The 19,394-nt window shown below is 37.4% G+C and overlaps 1 non-coding gene across 1 annotated transcript; it reads right to left on the bottom strand.

The window, feature by feature from the left end:
- Positions 1 to 17,356: 17,356 nt before the first annotated feature.
- LOC112774636 (small nucleolar RNA R71) lies at positions 17,357 to 17,464 on the bottom strand. Its single transcript, XR_003189112.1, has one exon. It is a non-coding gene; the product is annotated as a small nucleolar RNA R71 (small nucleolar RNA).
- Between the last annotated feature and the right edge of the window lie 1,930 nt (positions 17,465 to 19,394).

Here is a 19,394-nt window from a genome sequence, read left to right as displayed (position 1 = left end):
TCATAGAAAAATACACAAACTCATAGTAAAGTCCAGAAATGTGAATTTAACATAAAAACTAATGAAAACATCCCTAAAAGTAACTAGATCCTACTAAAAATATACTAAAAACAATGTCAAAAAGCGTATAAATTATCCGCTCATCACTCTCCAATCCTTCTTATGACTTAAGATCTCTTTCATGAACTTAGCATAAGAGGGTATTTGTTCAAGTGCCTCTACAAATGGGATCTTTATCTCAAGAGTCCTGAGATAATATGCAAAGTGGGCAAATTGTTTATCCTACTCTGCTTGGCGGAGTTTCTGAGGATAAGGCATCTTGGCTTTATATTCTTCAACCTTAGTTGCTGCAGGTTTAGTCCCTACAGAGGTGATTGGAGAAGCCTTCTTAGAGGGGTTACTATCAGCACTTGCAGGTGTCTGATCCCTCATTGGCATTTGAACGCCAGGATTGGGCATCCACTGGGCGTTTAACGCTAGTATTTCACCCTTTTCTGGCGTTTGAATGCCAGAATTATTCCTCTCTGGGCTCTTGTTGTCCTCGAGGGATTTTGGGCAGTGGTTTGGTCATCGTCTGTCAGTTGTTCCTTTCTTGGCTTTCTGCTACTTTGAGCTGATTTATTCAATGTCTTCCTGCTCCTTAATTGGACAGCTTGACATTCTTTTGTTATCTGTTTAGATAGCTGCTGTCTTGTCTGATTCAATTGTGCTTCCATATTCTTGTTAGCATTTTTAGTGTCCTGGAGTATCTCTTTAAATTCTGCTAATTGTTTTGTCACAAGGAGTAATTACTGATTAAGTTCAACAATTTGTTCTTGAGCCTCTTCAATTGTCTTCCTCATGTGTATAGATCCACCAGCTGAGTGGTCTAGAGACATCTGAGCTTTTTCTGTAAGCCCATAGTAGAAGATGTCTAACTGTACCCACTCTGAAAATATTTCAGAAGGGCATTTCCTTAGCATCCTTCTATACCTCTCCCAGGCATTATAAAGAGATTCATTATCCTCTTGTCTAAAGCCTTGGATGTCCAGCCTTAGCTGTGTCATCCTTTTTAGAGGGTAAAATTGATTCAGGAATTTGTCTGATAACTGTCTCCATGTTTTTATGCTTGCTGTGGGTTGGTTATTTAACCACCTCTTAGCTTGATCTTTTACAGCAAATGGAAACAGTAATAATCTGTAGACATCCTGATCCAATTCTTTATTACGTACTGTGTCAGCAATTTGTAAGAACTGTGCCAGAAACTCAGTAGGTTCTTCCTGTGAAAGACCGGAATACTGGTAATTTTGCTGCACTATGATAATGAGCTGAGGATTTAGCTCAAAACTTCTTGCTTTAATGGGAGGTATACAGATGCTACTCCCATATGCAGCTGTAATGGGGTTAGCATATGACCCCAGAGTCCTTCTGGACTGTTCACTTCCACTTATGTCCATGATGGAGAAAAGGGAATTGATATGAATTGTAATGAAATTATATTTAAAATTTTTTTTATTTAATTAAAAGTAACCGAATAAAATAAAACAAAATAAATGAAGAATAAAATAAAAGTTTTCGAAAATTAAGAAAAAAAGTAAAAAAAAAAAAGATAAATAAATAATCCGAATGCTAAAATGGCTAATTAATTAAAAGATTTGAAAAATTCTGGATATGATTTTTGAAAATTAGAAGAAAATGGAATAAAAGCAAATTGCAAACTAAATTAATTAATTAATTAAAAAGATTTTGGAATTAGCAATCAAAAGGATATGATTGAAAATTATTTTGAAAAAGATATGATTGAGAAGATATGATTGCAATTTATTAAAAAAAGATATAATTGAAAATTATTTTGAAAAAGATATGATTGAGAAGATATGATTGCAATTTAAAAAAAAGATATGATTGAAGAAATTAAAAAGATTTGATTTTTGAAAAAGATTTGAAAAGATCAATTTTTGAAATTAGAATTTTGACTTGACTAAAAAAAGATATGATTTTGAAAATCTTTGACTAATTTAATGCAAAATTTCGAAATTTATGAGTAAAATAAGGAAAAGATATTTTTTTTTATTTTTGAATTTTAATGAGGAAAGAGAAAAACAACAAAATGACACTAAACTTAGAAATTTTAGATCAAAACAAAGAGAACAAACAAGAAAACTTTGAATGTCAAGATGAACACCAAGAACACTTTGAAGATCAAGATGAACACCAAGAACAAATTTTTGAAAAATTTTTAAGTAAATAAAAGCAAAAAAACACACAAAACTTAAAATTTTTAGAAAATCAAACACAAATTTTTGAAAAATTAAAGGAAAACACAAAGAAGACACCAAACTTAGAATTTTTAAAGATCAAGAAACAACTAAGAGTATGCAAATTCGAAAAATTAAAAGAAAGTAAAAGCATGCAATTGACACCAAACTTAAAATATGAAACTAAACTCAAATAAAAGACTCTAAACCAACAGAAATAAAATATTCCTAATCTAAGCAACAAGATAAACCGTTAGTTGTCCAAACTCGAACAATCCTCAGCAACGGCGCCAAAAACTTGGTGCACGAAATCACAATCACACTTTTGCAATTCCACACAACTAACCAGCAAATGCACTGGGTAGTCCAAGTAATACCTTACGTGAGTAAGGGTCGATCCCACGGAGATTGTCGGCTTGAAGAAAGCTATGGTTATCTTGTAACTCTTAGTCAGGATATCAATAATTCTCAGATTTAATTGTAAAAAGTAAAAGAACATGAAATAAATACTTGTTATGCAGCAATGAAGAACATGTTGAGGTTTTGGAGATGCTTTGTCTTCTGAATCTCTGATTTCCTACTGTCTTCTTCTTCATGCACGCAAGGCTCCTTCCATGGCAAGCTTTATGTTGGGCATCACCATTGTCAATGGCTACTTCCTGTCCTCTCAGTGAAAATGTTCCAAATGCGCTATCACCGCACGGCTAATCATCTGTCGGTTCTCGATCATGTTGGAATAGGATCCATTGATCCTTTTGCGTCTGTCACACGCCCAACACTCGCGAGTTTGAAGCTCGTCACAGTCATCCCTTCCCAGATCCTACTCGGAATACCACAGACAAGGTTTAGACTTTCCGGATCTCAGGAATGGCCGCCAATAATTCTAGCCTATACCACGAAGGTTCTAATCTTAGATTAGAAACCCAAGAGATAGACATTCAAGCTTGATTGCATGTAGAACGGAGGTGGTTGTCAGGCACGCGTTCATAGGTGAGAATGATGATGATTGTCACGGATCATCACATTCATCAGGTTGAAGTGCGAATGAATATCTTAGAATAGAAGCAAGCGTGATGGAATGGAAAACAGTAGTAATTGCATTAATTCATGAAGAACAAAAGAGCTCCTCACGCCCAACAATGGGGTTTAGAGACTCATGCGGTAGAATATACAATATGAAACGTGTAGAATATCATGAGGTACAAGATGAATCACTAAAAGTAGTTTTTATAGTAAACTAGTGACCTAGGGTTATAGAAAATGAGTAAGCTAGGGTGTTTAGTGTAAAAATCCACTTCCGGGGCCCACTTGGTGTGTGCTTGGGCTGAGTATTGAAGCTTTCATGTGTAGAGACTTTTCTTGGAATTAAACGCCAGCTTTTGTGCCAGTTTGGGCGTTTAACTCCAGCTTTCATGCCAGTTCTGGCGTTAAACGCCAGAATTCTTAAGCTGACTTGGAACGCCGGTTTGGGCCATCAAATATTGGGAAAAGTATGGATTATTATATATTGCTGGAAAGCCCAGGATGTCTACTTTCCAACGCAATTGAGAGTGCACCAATTGAGCTTCCGTAGCTCCAGAAAATCCACTTCGAGTGAAGAGAGGTCAGAATCCAACAGCATCTGCAGTCCTTTTTCAGCCTCTGAATCAGATTTTTGCTTAGGTCCCTCAATTTCAGCCAGAAAATACCTGAAATCACAGAAAAACACACAAACTCATAGTAAAGTCCAGAAAAGTGAATTTTAAATAAAAACTAATAAAAATATAATAAAAACTAACTAAAATATACTAAAAACATACTAAAAATAGTGCCAAAAAGCATATAAATTATCCGCTCATCACAACACCAAACTTAAATTGTTGCTTGTCTCCAAGCAACTGAAAATCAAATAGGATAAAAAGAAGAGAATATACAATGACTTCCAAAAACATCTATGAAGATCAGTATTAATTAAATGAGCAGGGCTTGGTCCTTGGAGCAGGAGGTGCTACTTGGTCCTTGGTCACTGGTATGGGTGGTGGTACCTGTAAGAGACTCCGATGGTTAAGTCAGTACGGGCTTTAGGCAGGTTTTTTGTAGAATTGGAGTATGAGTTATACTTGGTTGCTCAGGTATATTTATAGTAGTGTTTGATGATCTTCCTTTGAGATAAGTTTGTTATCTTATCTTATCTTTTGTGGGTGAGATTATTATCTTTGGCCAGCCGCCTTCTAGTGGGCGGTGGTTCTTTTACTTTGGGCCTCCTTGGGCCTCTTTAACGATCTTCCAAAATCTTTGTGAAGAGGTCGTTTTAATGGGCCAACCTTTAAAGAGGCCGATCCCTTTGTCTTCGTCCAACCCAGACCTTATAGCTCGGTCCAGGGCATGAACAATGCCCCTGCTTGAGCTTCAACCTTTCTGTAAGGTTGTGCCTCTGAGGTTCTTCCTCTTTGGAGAAGTCGTGTTCAAGCATCTGTTTGGTTGCACCTGGTCTGCTCCTCTTCGTGCGAGTTTTGTGTCTTTAACGCTTTCGAAACGTGAAGCGTTTTTGCTTTGCTCTTTAAATGTTGTGCGGTTCTCGAGGGCATTAGTTCCTTGGGTTCATGAAAACACTTTTCAAGCCTATTGATTGGGCTTGTATTCCTTTTGCCATTTCGTTTCCCTCTTCGCATTTTATTTGAAATCAAAGGGGTTTTTACTTTCTCTCAGTTTCTTGTTTCTATCTGCTTTTTCCTACTTCCTGAGAGAAAAATCCCTCTTTCTTTTTGATTTGCCCCAAGCTTTTTTCTTTCCCTAAGGCTTCCAGGCACTTTGGTGTGGTCCGTCCGTGACTGTGCGTTCGTTGCTACTGCTTCCTCTTGTTGCAGGTTGGTACTCTGCTCTGCGCCCTTCGCATTTTTTTCCTGGTTGCTTGGTGTTTTGTTTCTGCTACATGCTTTTGTTATCCATTTTAAAGTTTTGATATTTTCTTTCTTTTCTGTTTGTTTTGAAAAAGGTCGAAGCTTTTTTATTTTGACTTTTTCGCACTTTTCTTTTTTGCTGAAAGGGCTAGAATTTTGATTTTCTTTTTTGTGAACCTTGGGGTGCCCTTTGCTTGTTAAGTTGCTTGTTTGCTAGCTGTTTTTTCATCTCCTTATTTCTGGCCGAGTTGCTTGGTAGTGACACCTCTTTCATTTTCTTGCTGTAGGTATAGTTTCTATGTCTTCTCGTAGGAATATTATTGAAATGTCTACAAAGGTCCCTCCTGGTATGGCTGACTGGTTAGATTCAGTAGTGTTAGGATGTGTTACTGTAGCAGACCCGAAATACTGTGAGAAGTTTAGGAGGTGTTTCGAGGGTTACCTGAAACTGTAGGTTGATCTCGGACGAGATCTTCCGTGTTGGTCGGAGATGACGTATCCGACTTGTTGGTGGTGGCCGAAGTTGTCGTGTCCAACTTGTGGGACTGGCAATGTTACTGATCCTCTGTCATTGGAGGGTGGTGGTACCTGTAAGGGACTCCGATGCTTAAGTTAGCAAGGGTATTAAGCAGGTTTTTTGTAGAATCAGAGTATGAGTTATACCTGGGTGCTCCAGTGTATTTATAATGGTGTGGAGTGACCTTTCTGGAGATAAGATAGTTATCTTATCTTATCTTTGAGTGAAGTCATCTTATCTTCAAGGGAACCGCCCTTATCTCTCTAGGCTTGGGATGCCTTTGGATTTAGGTCGTGTTCCTCTGTTTGGGCCCTTTTTGGGCTTTCCTGATGGTTTGGCCGAGCTCTTTAAGAAGAGGTCGGGTAATCCTGATGTGAAGAGGTCGGTCGACTTGTCGTCAATCAGCTCGGGTCGGACAGCTCGACCCAGGGTGTGAACAGTGCCCCTGCTCGAGTGTGGTCTTCCTTTTGAGGTCGAGTCCTTAGTTTTAGGACTTCAATCCTTCTATGGAGAAGCCGAGCTCGATCATTTCTTTTTGTAGAGCTTCCGTCTGAATGTGGAACGTTTTTTCTTTTATTCCTTTAATTTTGAAAACGTGCGTTCCTTGCCTTGGGAACGCGCGAGGGTTTTTAATGCCCCTTAACTCCCTCCTTCACCGTTTCCTTTGCTTCCCACTCCTTACTTCATTTCAAATTTTCAAAGAATCTCTCTTCTTTGTTTCTCCTCTTCTTGCTTCACTGCAACTTTCTTCCTTTTGTGACTTCTCTATTTTTGCTGGCTCCCAAGCTTTCACGTCTCCGTGCCTTCTATCTTCCTGCTTTTGGAAGTGATTTGTTGGTGTTGGCTTGCCATTGCTTCGTTCTTCGAGCGATTTTTTGTCTCCTCCTTCTACAGGTTAGTTCCATCTTTTTACTTTTCGTGATTTTTCTTTTCATGCTTTGCCTATGAGAAAGTTTTGATCTTTGCTTGAATTCTTTGTTGAAAAGCTTGAATCTTTTCTTCCTTTATCGTGTATCTGATCAAATGTCTGCTCTGAAGGTTTAATTGATGTGTATGGCTTTTCGTGTTTCCTGCTAGAATGTTGGTATTATTTCTGATTGCATCTTCTTGGTTTACGCCTTTGATGATTTCCTCTTTGAAATGCTGAACCGTTTGACCTTGAAAAAGGTTGTGCCCTTGATGATCACCCCTTTGCATACTTTGATGTTTGATATTTCTGATAGGTTGAAAAAGGTAAGGTGATGAATTTTGATAGATTATTTTGTTATTTTTCCTCTGGGATGTCGCTGTCGAAGGAGGGTGATGAGCGGATAATTTATACGCTTTTTGGCATTATTTTTAGGTAGTTTTTAGTATGTTTTAGCTACTTTTTATTATATTTTTATTAGTTTTTAAATAAAAATTACATTTCTGGACTTTACTATGAGTTTTTGTGTTTTTGTGTGATTTCAGGTATTTTCTGGCTGAAATTGAGGGACCTGAGCAAAAATTTGATTCAGAGGCTAAAAAAGGACTGCAGATGCTGTTGGATTCTGACCTCCCTGCACTCGAAGTAGATTTTCTAGAGCTACAAAGACCCAATTGGCACGCACTCAATTGCGTTGGAAAGTAGACATCCTGAGCTTTCCATCAATATATAATAGTCTATACTTTGCCCGAGTTTTGATAACGTAAACTGGCGTTTAAATGCCAACTTTCTACCCTATTCTGGCGTTAAATGCCAGAACTGGCATAAAAGCTGGAGTTAAACGCCCAAAATGGCACCAGAGCTGGCATTTAACTCCAAAAAAAGTCTCTACATATGAAAGCTTCAATGCTCAGCCCAAGCACACACCAAGTGGGCCCGAAAATGGATTTCTGTATCATTTACTTATTTCTGTAAACCCTAGGCTGCTAGTTCATTATAAATAGGACCTCTTACTATTGTATTTTCATCTTGAGATTTCTAGATATCTTTAGATCATCTTTTAGAGAGCTTCAATTCATATTTTGGGAGGCTGGCCATTCGGCCATGCCTGGACCTTGTTCTTATATATTTTCAACGATGGAGTCTCTACACCTCATAGATTAAGGTGCGGAGCTCTGCTGTTCCTCATGAATCAATGCAAAGTACTATTGTTTTTCTATTCAATTCACGCTTATTCTTGTTCTGAGATATTTGATGAGCAGATAATTTATACGCTTTTTGGCGTTATTTTTAGGTAGTTTTTAGTATGTTTTAGTTACTTTTTATTATATTTTTATTAGTTTTTAAATAAAAATTACATTTCTGGACTTTACTATGATTTTGTGTGTTTTTCTGTGATTTTAGGTATTTTCTGGCTGAAATTGAGGGACATGAGCAAAAATTTGATTCAGAGGCTGAAAAAGGACTGCAGATGCTGTTGGATTCTGACCTCGCTGCACTCGAAGTGGATTTTCTAGCGCTACAAAAGCCCAATTGGCACGCTCTCAATTGCGTTGGAAAGTAGACATCCTGAGCTTTCCATCAATATATAATAGTCTATACTTTGCCCGAGTTTTGATAACGTAAACTGGCGTTTAAATGCCAACTTTCTACCCTATTCTGGCGTTAAATGCCAGAACTGGCGTAAAAGCTGAAGTTAAACGCGCAAAATGGCACCAGAGCTGGCGTTTAACTCCAAAAAAAGTCTCTACATATGAAAGCTTCAATGCTCAGCCCAAGCACACACCAAGTGGGCCCGGAAATGGATTTCTGTATCATTTACTTATTTCTGTAAACCCTAGGCTACTAGTTCATTATAAATAGGACTTCTTACTATTGTATTTTCATCTTGAGATTTCTAGATATCTTTAGATCATCTTTTAGAGAGCTTCAATTCATATTTTGGGAGGCTGGCCATTCGGCCATGCCTGGACCTTGTTCTTATATATTTTCAACGGTGGAGTCTCTACACCTCATAGATTAAGGTGTGGAGCTCTGCTGTTCCTCATGAATCAATGCAAAGTACTATTATTTTTCTATTCATTTCACGCTTATTCTTGTTCTAAGATATTTGATGAGCGGATTATTTATACGCTTTTTGGCATTATTTTTAGGTAGTTTTTAGTATGTTTTAGTTACTTTTTATTATATTTTTATTAGTTTTTAAATAAAAATTATATTTCTGGACTTTACTATGAGTTTGTGTGTTTTTCTGTGATTTCAAGTATTTTCTAGCTGAAATTGAGGGACCTGAGCGAAAATTTGATTCAGAGGTTGAAAAAGGACTGCAGATGCTGTTGGATTCTGACCTCTCTACACTCGAAGTGGATTTTCTAGAGCTACAGAAGCCCAATTGGCATGCTCTGAATTGCGTTGGAAAGTAGACATCTTGAGCTTTCCATCAATATATAATAGTCTATACTTTGCCCGAGTTTTGATAACGTAAATTGGCGTTTAAATGCCAACTTTCTACCCTATTCTGTCATTAAATGCCAAAACTGGCATAAAAGCTGGAGTTAAACGCCCAAAATGGCACCAGAGCTGGCGTTTAACTCCAAAAAAAGTCTCTACATATGAAAGCTTCAATGCTCAGCCCAAGCACACACCAAGTGGGCTCGGAAATGGATTTCTATATCATTTACTTATTTCTGTAAACCCTAGGCTACTAGTTCATTATAAATAGGACCTCTTACTATTGTATTTTCATCTTGAGATTTCTAGATATCTTTAGATCATCTTTTAGAGAGCTTCAATTCATATTTTGGAAGGCTGGCCATTCGGCCATGCTTGGACCTTGTTCTTATATATTTTCAACGGTGGAGTCTCTACACCTCATAGATTAAGGTGTGGAGCTCTGCTGTTCCTCATGAATCAATGCAAAGTACTATTATTTTTCTATTCATTTCACGCTTGTTCTTGTTCTAAGATATTTGATGAGCGGATTATTTATACGCTTTTTGGCATTGTTTTTAGTATGTTTTTAGTATATTTTAATTAGTTTTTATTATATTTTTATTAGTTTTTATTTAAAAATCATATCACTGGACTTTACTATGAGTTTGTGTATTTTTCTATGATTTTAGGTATTTTCTGGCTGAAATTGAGGGACCTAAGCAAAAATTTGATTCAGAGGCTGAAAAAGGACTGCAGATGCTGTTGGATTCTGACCTCCCTGCACTCAAAGTGGATTTTCTAGAGCTACAGAAGCCCAATTGGCATGCTCTCAATTGCGTAGGAAAGTAGACATCCTGAGCTTTCCATCAATATATAATAGTCTACACTTTGCCCCTGTTTTGATAACGTAAACTGGCGTTTAAACACCAACTTTCTACCCTATTCTGGCGTTAAACACCAGAACTGGCATTAAAGCTGGAGTTAAACGCCCAAAATGGCACCAGAGCTGGCGTTTAACTCCAAAAAAAGTCTCTACATATGAAAGCTTCAATGCTCAGCCCAAGCACACACCAAGTGGGCTCGGAAATGGATTTCTATATCATTTACTTATTTCTGTAAACCCTAGGCTACTAGTTCATTATAAATAGGACCTCTTACTATTGTATTTTCATCTTGAGATTTCTAGATATCTTTAGATCATCTTTTAGAGAGAATCAATTCATATTTTGGGAGGCTGGCCATTCGGCCGTGCCTGGACCTTGTTCTTATATATTTTCAACGGTGGAGTCTCTACACCTCATAGATTAAGGTGTGGAGCTCTGCTGTTCCTCATGAATCAATGCAAAGTACTATTGTTTTTCTATTCAATTCATGCTTATTCTTGTTCTAAGATATTTGATGAGCGGATAATTTATACACTTTTTGGCATTATTTTTAGGTAGTTTTTAGTATGTTTTAGTTACATTTTATTATATTTTTATTAGTTTTTAAATAAAAATTACATTTCTGGACTTTACTATGAGTTTGTGTGTTTTTCTGTGATTTCAGGTATTTTCTAGCTAAAATTGAGGGACCTGAACAAAAATTTGATTCAGAGGCTGAAAAAGGACTGCAGATGCTGTTGGATTCTGACCTCTCTAAACTCGAAGTGGATTTTCTAGAGCTACAGAAGCCCAATTGGCATGCTCTGAATTGCGTTGGAAAGTAGACATCCTGAGCTTTCCATCAATATATAATAGTCTATACTTTGCCCGAGTTTTGATAACGTAAACTGGCGTTTAAATGCCAACTTTCTACCCTATTCTGGCATTAAATGCCAGAACTGGCATAAAAGCTGGAGTTAAACACCCAAAATGGTACCAGAGCTGGCGTTTAACTCCAAAAAAAGTCTCTACATATGAAAGCTTCAATGCTCAGCCCAAGCACACACCAAGTGGGCCCGGAAATGGATTTCTGTATCATTTACTGATTTCTGTAAACCCTAGGCTACTAGTTCATTATAAATAGGACCTCTTACTATTGTATGTTAATCTTGAGATTTCTAGATATATTTAGATCATCTTTTAGAGAGCTTCAATTCATATTTTGGGAGGCTGGCCATTCGGCCATGCCTGGACCTTGTTCTTATATATTTTCAACGGTGGAGTCTCTACACCTCATAGATTAAGGTGTGGAGCTCTGCTGTTCCTCATGAATCAATGCAAAGTACTATTGTTTTTCTATTCAATTCACGCTTATTCTTGTTCTAAGATATTTGATGAGCGGATAATTTATACGCTTTTTGGCATTGTTTTTAGTATGTTTTTAGTATATTTTAATTAGTTTTTATTATATTTTTATTAGTTTTTATTTAAAAATCATATCTCTGGACTTTACTATGAGTTTGTGTATTTTTCTGTGATTTTAGGTATTTTCTGGCTGAAATTGAGGGACCTGAGCAAAAATTTGATTCAGAGGCTGAAAAAGGACTGCAGATGTTGTTGGATTCTGACCTCTCTGCACTCGAAGTGGATTTTCTAGAGCTATAGAAGCTCAATTGGCATGCTCTCAATTGCGTTGGAAAGTAGACATTCTGAGCTTTCCATCAATATATAATAGTCTATACTTTACCGGAGTTTTGATAACGTAAACTGGCGTTTAAATGCCAACTTTCTACCCTATTCTGGCATTAAATGCCAGAACTGGCATAAAAGCTGGAGTTAAACGCCCAAAATGGCACCAGAGCTGGCGTTTAACTCCAAAAAGAGTCTCTACATATGAAAGCTTCAATGCTCAGCCCAAGCACACAGCAAGTGGGCCCGGAAATGGATTTCTGTATCATTTACTTATTTCTGTAAACCCTAGGCTACTAGTTCATTATAAATAGGACCTCTTACTATTGTATTTTAATCTTGAGATTTCTAGATATCTTTAGATTATCTTTTAGAGAGCTTCAATTCATATTTTGGGAGGCTGGCCATTCGGCCATGCCTGGACCTTGTTCTTATATATTTTCAACGGTGGAGTCTCTACACCTCATAGATTAAGGTGTGGAGCTCTGCTGTTCCTCATGAATCAATGCAAAGTACTATTGTTTTTCTATTCAATTCACGCTTATTCTTGTTCTAAGATATTTGATGAGCGGATAATTTATACGCTTTTTGGCATTGTTTTTAGTATGTTTTTAGTATATTTTAATTAGTTTTTATTATATTTTTATTAGTTTTTATTTAAAAATCATATCTCTGGACTTTACTATGAGTTTGTGTATTTTTCTGTGATTTCAGGTATTTTCTGGATGGAATTGAGGGACCTGAGCAAAAATCTGATTCAGAGGCTGAAAAAGGACTGCAAATGCTGTTGGATTCTGACCTCCCTGCACTCAAATTGGATTTTATGGAGCTACAGAAGCCCAATTGGTGCACTCTCTATAGCGTTGTAAAGTAGACATCCTGAGCTTTCCAGCAATATATAATAGTCCATACTTTGCTCAAGATTTGATGTCCCAAACTGCCGTTCCAAGTCAGCTCAAAAATTCTGGCGTTTAACTCCAAAACTGGCACAAAAGCTGGAGTTAAACGCCCAAACTGGCACAAAAGCTGGAGTTTAACTCCAAGAAAAGTCTCTACACATGGATGCTCCAATGCTCAGCCCAAGCACATACCAAGTGGGTCCGGAAGAGGATTTCGGCATTAATTACTGATTTCTGTAAACCCTAGGCTACTAGTTCTCTATAAATAGGACCTTTAGCTATTGTATTTTCATCTTTGATAAGTCTTATGCTATCTTAGACACGTTTCGAGGCTGGCCATTCGGCCATGCCTAGACCTTGTTATTATGTATTTTCAACGGTGGAGTTTCTACACACCATAGATTAAGGTGTGGAGCTCTGCTGTTCTTCATGAATTAATGCAATTACTACTGTTTTCTCTATCCAACTCAAGTCTATTTCTTCTCCAAGATATTCATTCGCACCCAAGAACATGATGAATGTGATGATTATGTGACGCTCATCACCATTCTCACTTATGAACGCGTGATTGACAACCACTTCCGTTCTACATGAACAAGCTTGAATGTGTATCTCTTGGGTTTCTAATCTAAGATTGGAACCTTGATGGTATAGGCTAGAATTATTGGCGGCCATTCCTGAGATCCGGAACGTCTAAACCTTGTCTGTGGTATTCTGAGTAGGATCTGGGAAGGGATGACTGTGACGAGCTTCAAACTCGCGATTGTTGGGCGTGTGACAGACGTAAAAGGATCAATGTATCCTATTTCGACATGATCGAGAACCGACAGCTGATTAGCCGATGTTGTGACAGAGCATCAGGACCATTTTCACTGAGAGGACGGGATGTAACCATTTAAAATGGTGATGCCCAACATAAAGCTTGCCATGGAAAGGAATATGAATGATTGGAAGAAGACAATAGGAAAGCAGAGGTTCAAGGGGAACAAAGCATCTTCATACGCTTATCTGAAATCCACTAGTGAATTACATAAGTATCTTTATCTTTATTTTATGTTTATTTTCATCACCTTAAACTCCATAACCATTTGAATCCGCCTGACTGAGATTTACAAAATGACCATAGCTTGCTTCAAGCCGACAATCTCTGTGGGATCGACCCTTACTCACGTAAGGTATTACTTGGACGACCCAGTGCACTTGCTGGTTAGTTGTGCGGAATTGTGACAAAGTGTAATTCACGTTTGAGAGCTCCAAGTCTTTGGCGCCATTGTTGATGATCACAATTTCGTGCACCAAGTTTTTGGCGCCGTTGCTGGGGATTGTTCGAGCTTGGACAACTGACGGTTCATCTTGTTGCTTAGATTAGGTACTTTTAAGATTTTTTAAGAATGAATTCTAGAGTTTCAAGATGATGTTCCCACCATCACAAAAGCTGATTGATTCTCATCAATTTAGCTATTGAATTTAATGTCTTGCTGAAGCTTGGCCAAACATGTCTAATCCTTTTTAGACTGAAGCTTTAGACTAACATTGCATGATTCCTGGAATTCTGATTAAAAGTTTTGATTCTCTTTATTTTCTTTTCTATATAATTTTCGAAAAAAAAATACAAAAAAAAATTTTAAAATCATAAAACCAAAAATATTTTATGTTTCTTGTTTAAGTCTATTGTCTAATTTTAATTTTGGTGTCAATTGTATGTCTTTATCCTTCTAATTTTTGAAAATTTATGCATTATGTTCTTCATTGATCTTCAAAGTTGTTCTTGATGATTTCCTTGCTCTGATCTTTAAATTCTCTTGTTTTGTGTGTTTTGTTGTTTCTCATATGCATTTTTACATTGTTATAGTCCTTAGTATACAAACTTTTAAGTTTGGTGTCTTACATGCATTGTTTATTTGATCTTAGTTGCATTTTTATTGATTCCCATCATCAAAAAATTCAAAAATATTTTTTAAAACTATGTCTTTTGACGAGAGGACTTTTGCGTGGTCTAGAAATTTACGGATAAATCCTCGTTGCAAGTATAGTTTCTAAACCTTCAAAAGTCCTTTCATACAAACGTTTTGGGTGTCACAAGTAACAAACCCCTTAAAAATTGTTAACCGAGTATTCAAACCTCGGGTCGTCTTCTCAAGGAACTGCGAGGAAGTATGTTCTTATTATTGGTTATAAAGGTTGTAATCGGGGTTTAGAAGATGAGAAGCAAGTAATTTAAATGACAAGTAAAGTAAATGGCAATTAAAATAAATAAATACTGTAAAGCAAACTTTTGGCAAGGTAAGAGAAGTCGGAGGTCCAACGTAGTTATCTCTCTCAACTATAATGAAAGTTGAATCTAAACTCCACTTGGTCAACCTTTACTAGGGCAAAGGAAAGTCAGGGGACTAATTAAATTGACCTTTGAATCCTAATTATTTCCTAAGAAAAGGTTGGGATTATTTAAGTTCAGCTCAATAAGCAAGATAACGATTATCAATTACGTTGAGTTTAATAACTGTTGAGTTACTGAATTCTTAACCAGGACCAAAAAGGGAAAAAAAATAAAATTGCTGAAATAATAAAGACGTCCTTAGATGGGAAGCAATGATAACTTAAATCAAAGAGAACAACTATAAACTGAAAATACCTCAAATATCATTAATTCAAAGAACAATCTGTGACATGGAATAATTCATAAATCAAATTATAATAATCAATTCAAATGTTGGAATAAATAAAACTAAAATAAAAGAACATTAAACCTGGGATCCAGAGTTACTCTTAAAACAAGAAGAAATCCTAAATCCTAAAAGAGAGAGAGAGAAGATCTCCCTCTCAACTAAATCTAAATCATTGAAAAGTAAAATATGCGAGCTCTCTTTGAATGGGTGCATTCCCACACTTTATAACCTCTGGTTTATGCTGTCTGTACTTGGATCTGGGCCAAAAAGGGCTTCAGAATTCACTGGGGGCGTATTCTGTAAATTCTGATGCGTGGCCTCTGTCACGCGTCCGCGTGGGTCATGCGGTCGCGTCATTTGGAGCTTTTCCTTGCCACGCGATCGTGTCAGTCATGCGACCGCGTCATATATGTTCTGCTTAAGGCGCGCGGTCGCGTCAGTCATGCGGCCGCATCGCTGCTGATTCGTGCTTGGCACGTGATCGCGTCATCCATGCGATCGCGTGAATACGAGTTTCCTTCAAAGCTCCATTTTGCTTTCTCCTTCCATTTTTGTATGTTTCCTTTTCCATCCTTTAAGTCATTCTGCCTTAGAAAATTTGAAACTACTCAAGACACTAATCACGGCATCGAATGGAAATAAAGGTAATTAAAATAATTAATTTTAAAGCTTAGGAAACATGTTTTTCATTTACATCACATAATAAGGAAGGGAAAGTAAAACCATGCAATTAATGTGAATAAGTAGGTGAAGGATTGTATAAATCACTCAAATTAAGCACAAAAGAACTCATGAAATATGGGTTTATCATCTTTTCAAGTCAATAATACAGAGAATTGAAGATTCAGAACATTCAGCAGAGGAATCAAACAGAAAAAGCTGGGCGTTCAAAACGCCCAGTGAAGAAGGAAAACTGGCATTTAAACGCGAGCTAGGGTACCTGGCTGGGTGTTTAACGCCCAAAAAGGTAAAGATTTGGGCGTTAAACGCCAGAATGGGCACCATTCAGGGCGTTTAACGCCAGGATGACACTAGAGGGAAGAATTTGTTTTTAATTCATATTTTTTTCAAGTTTTCATAATTTTTCAAAATCAAATCTTTTTCAAATCATATCTTTTCAATCATATCTCTTTCAAAATCAATTTCTTTCCATTTTATATTTATTTTTAATATTTTCAAAAATACTTGCTTCAATTCAAGATTTACTTCAAAAATTTTCAAGTTGTTACTTGCCTATTAAGAAAGGATCAAATTTTAAATTTTAGAATCATATCTTTTAAATTCTTGTTAGTCAAGTAATCAACTTTAGTTTTAAAACTTTCTCTTTTTAATTTGATTTTCAATCATATCTTCTCAATCATATTTTTTCAATCACACCCTTTTTCAAAATTAATTTTCAATCATATCTTTTTAATTTCTGATTTCAAAATCTTTTTCAAAAATCACTTAATTTCTTTCTCAATCTTAGTTTTCAAAAACCAATTACCAAATTTTCAAAATCTCTTACTTTAATTTCAAAAATTTCTTCCCCTCTTCTCACATCCTTCTATTTAAGGGACTAAGACTCCTCATCAAGGTGCAATTCGAACTCTGTCCCTCTTGATAAGTTCGAATTCCCTCTTCTCCACCTCCTCCTTCTATTCTTCTTTTCTTCTGACACTTCAAGGAATCTCTATACTGTGACATAGAGGATTCCATACTTTCTTGTTCTCTTCTCTTTCATATGAGTAGGAGCAAAGATAAAAGCATTCTTGTTGAAGCTGATCCTGAACCTGAAAGGACCTTGAAGAGAAAGCTAAGAGAAACCAAAACACAACTCTCTCTAGAGGGCCTAACAGAGCTCTTCAAAGAAGAAGAAACCATGGCAGCCGAAAACAACAACAATGCCGACAATGCAAGGAAGGTGCTTGGTGACTTTACTGCACCTACTCCTGATTTCTATGGGAGAAGCATCTCTATCCCTGCCATTGGAGCAAACAACTTTGAGCTTAAGCCTCAATTAGTTTCTCTAATGCAACAGAATTGCAAGTTTCATGGACTTCCATTGGAAGATCCTCATCCGTTCTTAGCTGAGTTCTTGCAAATCTGTGACACTGTCAAGACCAATGGGGTTGACCCTGAAGTCTACAGACTTATGCTCTTTCCTTTTGCTGTAAGAGACAGAGCTAGAACATGGTTGAATTCACAACCTAAGGAAAGCATGAACTCTTGTGAAAAGCTAGTCAATGCCTTCTTGGCAAAGTTCTTTCCACCTCAAAAATTGAGTAAGCTTAGAGTGGAAGTCCAAACCTTTAGACAGAAGGATGGTGAGTCCCTCTATGAAGCTTGGGAGAGATACAAGCAATTGATCAAAAGGTGCCCTTCTGACATGCTTTCAGAATGGAGCATCATAGGAATCTTCTATGATGGTCTGTCTAAACTATCCAAGATGTCATTGGATAGCTCTACTGGAGGATCTCTTCATCTGAAGAAGACGCCTGCAGAAGCTCAAGAACTCATTGAAATGGTTGTAAATAACCAATTCATGTACACTTCTGAAAGGAATCCTGTAAATAATGGGATAGCTCAGAAGAAAGGAGTTCTTGAGATTGATACTCTGAATGCCATATTGGCTCAGAATAAAATATTGACCCAACAAGTCAATATGATTTCTCAGAGTCTGTTTGAAATGCAAGCAGCAATAGGCAGTACTAAGGAAGCTTCCTCTGAAGAAGAAGCTTATGATCCTGAGAACCCAGCAATGGAAGAGGTGAATTACGTGGGAGAACCCTATGGAAACACCTATAATCCTTCATGGAGAAATCATCCAAATCTCTCATGGAAGGATCAACAGAGGCCTCAACAAGGTTTCAACAACAACAATGGTGGAAGAAACAGGTTTAGCAATGGCAAGCCTTTTCCATCATCTTTTCAGCAACAAACAGAGAATTCTAAGCAGAGACACTCTGACTTAGCAACCATTGTCTCTAATCTAATCAAAACCACTCAAAGTTTCATGACTGAAACAAGGTCCTCCATTAGAAATTTGGAGGCACAATTGGGTCAGCTGAGTAAGAAAATTACTAAACTCTCTCCTAGCACTCTCCCAAGCAATACAGAAGAGAATCCAAAGAGAGAGTGCAAGGCCATAAACACGTCTCCCATGGCCAAACCTGGAGAGGAGGAAGAGGCAGTGATCTCCACTGAGAAAGACCTCAATGGACATCCACTGACCTCCAAGGAGTTCCCTAAAGAAGAACCATGGGAATCTGAGGCTCACACTGAGACCATAGAGATTCCATTAAATTTACTTTTGCCATTCATGAGCTCTGATGAGTATTCTTCCTCTGAAGAGGATGAAGATGTCACTGAAGAGCAAGTTGCTAAGTACCTTGGAGCAATCATAAAGCTAAATGCCAAGTTATTTGGTAATGAGACTTGGGAGAATGAACCTTCATTACTCATCAAAGAACTGGATGACTTGACTAGGCAGAGATTACCTCAAAAGAGACAGGACCCTGGAAAGTTCTCAATCCCTTGTACCATAGGCACCATGACCTTTGAGAAGGCTCTGTGTGACCTAGGGTCAAGCATAAACCTTATGCCTCTCTCTGTAATGGAGAAGCTAGGGATCATTGAGGTACAAGCTGCAAGAATCTCACTAGAGATGGCAGACAATTCAAAGAAACAGGCTTATGGACTTGTAGAGGATGTCTTGGTAAAGGTTGAAGACCATTACATCCCTGCTGATTTCATAATCCTAGAAACTGGGAAGTGTATAGATGAATCCATCATCCTTGGCAGACCCTTCCTAGCCACAACAAAGGTTGTGATTGATGTTGACAGAGGAGAATTGATCATTCAAGTGAATGAAGACTCCCTTGTGTTTAAAGCCCAAGGATATTCCTCTGTAACCATGGAGAGGAAGCATGAAGAGCTTCTCTCAATACAGAGTCAAATAGAGCCCCCACAGTCAAACTCTAAGTTTGGTGTTGAACCCCCACATTCAAACTCTAAGTTTGGTGTTGGAAGGTTCCAACATTGCTCTGAACATCTGTGAGGCTCCATGAGAGCCCACTGTCAAGCTATTGACATTAACGAAGCGCTTGTTGGGAGGCAACACAATCGTTACTATTCTATGATAATTTTCTATTTTCTATTGTTATTTTATATTTTCTGTAGGTTGATGATCATGTGAAGTCACAAAAACAATTGAAAAAGCAAAAACAGTGAAAAACAGAATGAAAAATTGAACACCCTGGAGGAGACAGTTACTGGCATTTAAACGCCAATAAAGGTAGCAGAATGGGTGTTAAACGCCCAGT

Source organism: Arachis hypogaea, chromosome 18 (genome assembly GCF_003086295.3).
Source record: "Arachis hypogaea cultivar Tifrunner chromosome 18, arahy.Tifrunner.gnm2.J5K5, whole genome shotgun sequence".
In the NCBI taxonomy this organism is placed as follows: domain Eukaryota; kingdom Viridiplantae; phylum Streptophyta; class Magnoliopsida; order Fabales; family Fabaceae; genus Arachis; species Arachis hypogaea.
This window is presented reverse-complemented; position numbering and strand designations above follow the sequence as displayed.